General features: G+C 43.7%; 1 pseudogene; it reads right to left on the bottom strand.

Annotated features, from left to right (window-relative positions):
• Nucleotides 1-726: 726 nt before the first annotated feature.
• On the bottom strand, nucleotides 727-1519 carry LOC134381013 (cyclin-Y-like protein 1; annotated as a pseudogene).
• Between the last annotated feature and the right edge of the window lie 5949 nt (nucleotides 1520-7468).

Genomic DNA, 7468 nt, shown 5'->3' with positions numbered 1-7468 from the left:
AATGATGTTCTGTAAAAGTCTGTAGCATTCATGCTTCTGCCGCAGTGCCCTGGAGTGCCCAAGTATACTGTATTAAATCTTAAAACTGCACTAAAACCTTCAGGACACCCTGTAATTTACTATCTGCTTGTTATCATCATGCCACCATGTTGTTTGGCATTAAAAAACAATCTTTTAATACATTCATTTAATAAATAAGACAAAAAATTATCAGAAAATGAGAAGCACCATTATAGTTTACAAGTAATGCAGTGTGGGTCCTATAGAAATAGATAATCAATAACTGACACTTTCTCTGTTAATGACCCCAAACATGCTAAAATGCTAATAAGTTGTGCTTGCAAAGAATAAGAATGACAAGTGTTATCCAGCAGCTTTTTGGCTTAAAATGTTTGCCAGTAATGACCAGTGGCTTCAATGACACAGTAGAAAGGAAACTTCGATGCCTAACAATGCTATGGTCTGCTCCTAAGTGGCTCTAAAGTTAAGAGTCCCGTGTTTTAAGGGTAATACTGCATCGATTCTAAAGGCATATGCAGCAATATGGGGGGTGGGGGGCAAGAAAAATATAAAAGTTATATGGTTGGTGTTTTTAAAGTCTAAACATTTAAAATATTAATTAAAAAAACCTCACATAGTTCACGGCTATCGTCCTATTCAGTAAGCAAATATCTGTGTGTGGGCTGGGAACTTTCACTTTGGGTGGTTTTTGTAACTCTGCTTCCATTAAAAAGGACAGAAGGGAGGTGATATTTCTCCAGTCTTTGCAGATGAGGGGTTCGTGAAGTTATAATCTTTCATTTCTCCCTTAAGAGAGGACGCATTAGAGCCCTGAATGCCAATGAAATTATCAGCGCTGAAAGACCTTTTCGTCGCAGCTTCACACAAGTCTTTCTATTTGTCTTCACACAACCTGGAAATGGCCTTCTGTTCTCTCTCTTCGCTAAGAGGAGCAAATAGAAAATTCAGGTTGTTCTCATCTGCTAAGGAACGAATTTGGATAAACACCGGCAGGAACATTAATCTTAAACTGAAGTAGCTCCAAACATGCTTTCCATCTCATTCCAAAGTTCCTATTGTACATTCTGCTGTTAGCTGTGCGGCACTAAAAAGAGTACGGACAAATCTGTCAATAAATTTGTGCTCAGGGTCATGTTTAACAGTATTCCTCTGGAACCTCTTCTCGTGGGAGTGGAAGTGATCTCTCATCCAAAACATCCAGGTATCTATCTGCATCTCCGCTCTTTACGTGGTAATATATTGCTAAGGTCACACATTTGATCGTGGTTCTGAGATTAGGCTGGCTGACCGTGCTGACGTCTGGATATATTGATGAGCATGAGCGACAGTTTCTAGTGAGCTGCTCTGGAGATACACGGATCAAATGGTGGCTCTTCTCTCGCACATCCGTTTGAGATTTGCTCAGGAAAATTGTGCTTGCTCTTGCATGGTCAGAAGGGTTTGATTGCAAAGCTACATCTTCGGGCATCTCCCCGTCGCGGATGTGCCGCAGGTGGTTTCCCTCCCGTCTCGGACATCCAACTCGGCGGGCTCGGGCAGCAGGCTCCGGCCCTACAGCCATCGTGTCCCCGGCCGCCACCTCGTGGATTTCAGACTCCTAGTCCGGCTCCCCCGTGCGCCGGCCCAGCGCGTTCTCCACGCGGCGTCCCGGAGCCCACGTGTCTCTCACGCCGTTTCTAAATTTTGCAGGCTTAGCTATTATTTATTAGGCCTTCCTGCTTTGGAAGATGGGGGTTTGCTCTTGTTTAACCATTCCTTCTCCCTTTTCTCCATCCTCCCAATATAGTTGAATCTTTATTTTTGATTAAATCTGTGTTCTGGCTTTCCACTAGTAGGACTATGTAAATGCTTCTCATTACTATGATTTTCGCCCCTTCTGTTGTATAACTTTTTGCTTTCTCCATAGTTAGTCACTGTCCTTTTTTTTTGTTTGTTTGTTTGGTTCCTTAGATATCTAAGTGGTCATCACTAATGCAGTCGCAAACCTCTCTGCCAGTGGCCTCGATCTCCTCCAGGTACGTCCAGACACCTGTGTTCCAAGCAGTGGGTCCCTGTCCATCCATCTCCTTTCTCCAGTCTTGCGTGGCCCCGGCCACAGCGCCACCACCCGCCCCTTCCTGGCGCAGAGGACACACCTACCCACTTCTCAGGCAGCCCAGCTCCGGTTGCCACATGCCCTGCGCGCCTCTGAAACTCTCTTTCTCAAGGTCCTTTTTGCGTTGCCCAATCTAGGGGGCGCTCTTCTGCTCTCATCTTAACTTAGCCGCATCCCACGTGGCGGACCTCTGGCTTCCAGGAAGTAGTTTTATCATCTTTCTATCTACATCTGGGTTCTTCCAGAAGCAGACCCTGAGACAATCCTGAGACAAGGATTCCAATACAAGTAGTTTATTTGGGAGGTCCAGGGGCCACTGGCAGAGGAGCAGGGAAGGGAAGGAAGCCTGCTACCTCAGGGGGTGACAGGACCTAATCAAGAGGGGAACCTCTGGGAAATGATGAAAAACACACACCTCGGAACTATCCCATCTAAGCTCCCCTGAGGGGCCTGGGGTACTTATATACCAGCCTCTGACAGTGATTGGTTGAGAGCTGCTTTGGTGGTCGGGTGGGGTGCACTGTTGGCTTGATGGGCTGGTGGTGTCCGAGAGTTGTCAGGATGTGAGGGGTGGAGGGCAGGGTGCTCATGGTGTCTGCTGCACTTCCGAAGTAGATATAAGGTGTCTGAGGGCTGTGACCTTGTGTGTTTTGTTTACTTCTAAATCCCCAGTGCCTCACGCATAGTAGTTACTTAGTGTATATTATTTTAATGAGTAAATGAATGAATGAGGAATTCATGAATCTGATTGTAAGGGTCCAGCAAGAGGCTAAACAAACTCTCGTAGTGCATACTGCGGAAGCTAAGCACTTAGCTAAGGGAGCCTCACTTTCGTGTGGAAAAGGGGAAGTGTGGAGAGATTTACAACAGTGAAGAGGAACTTGACAGCAATTCAAGTTCAGCCTAATTGTGAAATTCCAAGGATGTTAGATAAAGTCACTGGGTCCTTGATGCTGCCACTGCGCTTCTGAACTACCCCGCCCTGGAGTCCCCTTCCGGGCTTGTTCCGTGATATGATACCCTAGCTATTGTTTAAGTTGGGACCACTGTTATTTGTAGCCCAAAGCATCCCAACAGATACAATCTCTGTTGTAAACACTTGATATATAATCACGTAACTTTTATGTACCTCAGTTTCCCCATCTGCAAAATGGAATGGAGATAATACCTTCTTCATAGGATTTGTATGAAGATTAAATGAGTTAACACATACAAAGGTATGTATCATTTCTGCTTTTTTGTGGCATGAAATCGGAACGGTTTTGTTACTGAACCCAAGTCTGGCTGCCTGCCCCAAACAAAAACCCTGGCTTGGCTTGCCAAGATCTGTTACCTCAGGGCATTCAGCTCCTGGCTTAGGCTTGCCAAAATCTTGTTACTGAATCCAGGTCCGGCTGCCTGCCCCCAAATAAAAACAAACCACCCCAAAACCAAATGTTGGTGAAAATGGAAGTCAGCTTTTATTCAGGAATACTAGTGACCTGTCCAGTAAACCTGAAGGAGACTGGCCAGACTAAAACCATCTTAAAGACTTAGATTTATTGTGGGATTTTTAAAGAGGGGATTGTGGGAAGAGAAAAGCAAGAGGGAGGGGGACATGTAAGGGTCAGGTGCAAATTCTTGCCAAGGCTCCTTTTGGCTTCTGTTCTCATCCTTGATGTTATCTTAGGATCCTATAGAATTTTGATTTGCTTCAGGGTGGAATCAGCATAGCTCTATTGATGTCTTCCTAGGTTTCTCAGGGTCTGGATAGTATGTGTCTTGTGGCAAGTCTGCAACTCCGGGATGACTGGAAAACAACTTTATATTTATTTATGTAATTTATAATTTTAAAATTTACATTATTTACAATGCCATCATGCCCCATAACCAAAGTGTAAAATATCAAGTAACCATGGGAAAAGAGGGAACTCAGAGTAATGCATACTAAGAAAAAAACTGTGTCCTCCCCTTTTTTTTTTTCTAAAGCCCATGTGATTTTAGGTCCCACCATGGCTTCAGTCCTGCCCATTCCAACAGTTTTTGTGAAACGGGCTTTAGTGCTTAAAAAGCTGTATTCTATTTCTGAAAGTTATTCTTCAACATACACCTATTAAAACTACCTAATTAGCTGTGCTGTTCAGATTATCCAGTTAGTTTCCATATCTATAACCAAATCTAAATTTGTCCTCTCTTTTCTACTTTCTAAATCTTTCCAAGATCCACTTCTTCCTGCGTTCTAACTGGGCACCATTCCAACCTCTTCTCAAATTCCAGTTTGTTTCTAGACTCAATACCTTACCTCTGAGACCATCCTGTTTGTTATCTTTCATTATCAAGATTCTGGAAAAAGAGCCCCAACCCGCAGCTCTTCTAGGCCCCTGGCAGGCCCTTATTAAGTCATACTTCCTCTTGCTCCATGAGCAGGAAGTGTCAGAAACCAAATGTTTATTCTTTCTAGACACTGTCTTGTCCAGTCTCTATCCCTTCCCCTGCCATGGCCCTGGCACTCAGCTTTGGGCCACACTGTTGCTCCAGTTCCTTTTTTTTTTTTCGGTGGCTGGCTGGTATGAGGAACCAAACCCTTGACTTGAACTTGGTGTTCTTAGCATGATGCCCTCCTAAGTGAGCTAACCAGCCAGCCTCTAGCTCCAGTTTTTTGTTGCAATGGTTCTTATATTTTCTATCAGCAGACTAATTTTCTGAGGGCAAAAGATACTATGGAACCATCCACTATAGTTTACCTAGGCTTCATTGGCATTTTTATGACCAGGAAAAGGGGTGTTCAATGTGAACTGAGAGCTAGGAGCTAGACCAGTCTTGTACTGATATCTTTGGTTCTTCTCTCCCTCCTTTCTCTCTCTTTCTCTTCTCTCTCTCTCTCTTTTTCTTCCTTTCTCTCCCTCTCTCTTTCTCTCTCTTTCTTTCCTTCCTTCCTCCCCAGACCATTGGAAGCCATTCTTTGTCTTGTCCAGAGCTGAATTTTTCATTATTTATTTATGAAATCAACACTCGCTGATTTGGAAATATACATTTGGATGATTTGAAATTGTTGCAATAAGCTGTACTGGGAGTAATAACCTTATAAACAATAAGATTACAGTATGAGAGCTGCTAATAGAGCTATGCATAACAGAGCTAGGGTCTGAGTAGGAAAATCAGGGCAAGCTTCTCAGAAGAGATGACAGCTTGAGTTGGCCCTTGGAGAGCAAATAGAAGTTTCTAACGATAACAAAAATAAGCAGAAGGATGGCATTCCAGACATGCTCAATGGTAGGTTGTACTAGGTGTCTAAAACTGCATGACAAATGATCCCAAATTTAGTGGCTTAAAACAACAATAATTTTTTATCTTGCATGATTGCTGTGGGTTGTGAAATTTGGGATGGCATGGTTGAGCAGTTCTGAGTCAGCGTTTCTCATGAGGTCGTGGTCAGATGTCAGCTGGGGCTGCAGTCATCTGAAGGCGTGGCTAGGGTCCACTTCCAAGGTGGCTCACTCATATGGCTGCTGGTCGGAGGCCTCAGTTTTTCTCCATGAGGACTCTCCATAGGGCCACTTGAGTGTCCTGATAGCACGGTGGCTGGCTTCCTCCGTCCTCCAGAGAAAGTGATCCAATGGAGCCAGGCAGCAGCTGAACTGCCTTTCATGACAAGCCTTGGAAGTCACACACCCTCGCCGCTGCTGTATTGTATTGGTTACATGGTGTATCAGTCTTTTTCTTTTACTTATAACAAAATACTTTGAACTGGGTATTTTTTAAAGAAAATGAAATTTATTGCTTACAATTTCTTAGGCTGGGAAGTCCAAAGTCCAGGGAACACATCTGGTGAGGGTCTTCTTTGGTGGTGGCTTTACAGCAATGCAGGGGTCTCACATGGCAGAAAATGGTGGAGCAGAGAGAGAGAGAGGCTCTCAGAACCACGCCCTGACCACCATCTTTAATCCATTCACTATGGCATGGTCCTACAACCTAATCACCTCTTCAAGGCCCCACCTTTCAATTTCCATAGTACGATTTGCCACCCTCAACAGTTACAGTGGGAATTAAGTTTCCAACATATGAACTTTGGGAGACACAATTCAATTAATCCACATCACATGGCCAGCCATGGTTCAGCATGGAAGGAGACTACACAAGGTAGGAGTATTAGGAGAGGAAAATCATTAAGGGGCTGTCTTGGAAGCTGGCTACCACCTAGGGCATGCTAGGTACAACTGATGTAGTATGCTTGGGCTATGATGCTGAAAAGTTAGTTATGAACTAGATAACCAAGAGCTAAGCAGTTGGCCTTTAACTGCTGGTGATAGGGAAATGCTGAAGGGTTTTAAGAAGGCGTCTTGAGGGTTGAACTGTCTCTTCCTTTCCAAATTTGGCAGCAACAGCTATCCAATGTGTTCAAATACACCCTCTAACATTCTTTGCTTTTCTTTGGGCTATTTGGAACCTCATGTAGGTTTACACACATCCCTATCTTTCATTTTGTATTGGACTACCTTTTGGAAACTCTTAGTCTGTGTCATATGTCACCTTGGATATTCCTCCACTATGAAAAACTTAATAACTCTGTATCATTTGGCATATTTTGGGTTGCAAATAAAAATTCAACTCAAAATGTTATAGGCAATGAAACGAATTTATTAACTCATGCAACTGGAAAGTCCAGAGGTAGAGAGGACTTTAGGTGTGGTTTGATCCAGAGTTTCTCATTTTCAGGAGGCATCTGGCTGTTTCTGTGATGTGTTGGTTCATCCCTAGGTGAACTTTCCTCATAGTAGCAAAAATGGTAGTGGTTCCAGGTTTACATTACACTGGGAAGAGAAAAGGCATCTTTGTCCTGTGATCCACTTTGACTGGTCACGTGCCCATACCTGAACCAATCACTTAAGTCAGGGTGATGGAATATGAACTGGTTTAGCTTAGTTCACATGCTCCACCCTTAAAGCTGAGGGTGAAATCAGTTTTCCCCAAGCCACATCGTTCTCCAAGTGGAAATTGAGAGTTTCTAGAAAGAGGGAAATTGGATGCTGGGAAGGTAACCACAGTGTCAAAAAGAAATTCATCCAACCAACATTAGCCAAGCCCTAGCCATATATATTGCTGGGCCCTTGTACAGAGCCATGAACAGGACACAATCCCCAAGAACATAAGCTCCCTGAGGAGGATTTTTTCCTCTCTTGTACACATCTGTATCTTCAGAGCATGGAACAGCACTTGGCACATAGTAGGCACTCAGTAAATATCTGTTGAATAAACAGCCTAGGGGATGGGCTGGCTGGTTAGCTCAGTTGGTTAGAGCACAGTATTCTAATATCAAGGCCAAGAGTCTGGATCCCCATTCTGGACAGCTGCCAAAAAAAAAAAAAAAAAAAA

The sequence above is a fragment of the Cynocephalus volans genome, chromosome 6 (genome assembly GCF_027409185.1).
Source record: "Cynocephalus volans isolate mCynVol1 chromosome 6, mCynVol1.pri, whole genome shotgun sequence".
NCBI lineage: Eukaryota > Metazoa > Chordata > Mammalia > Dermoptera > Cynocephalidae > Cynocephalus > Cynocephalus volans.
This window is presented reverse-complemented; position numbering and strand designations above follow the sequence as displayed.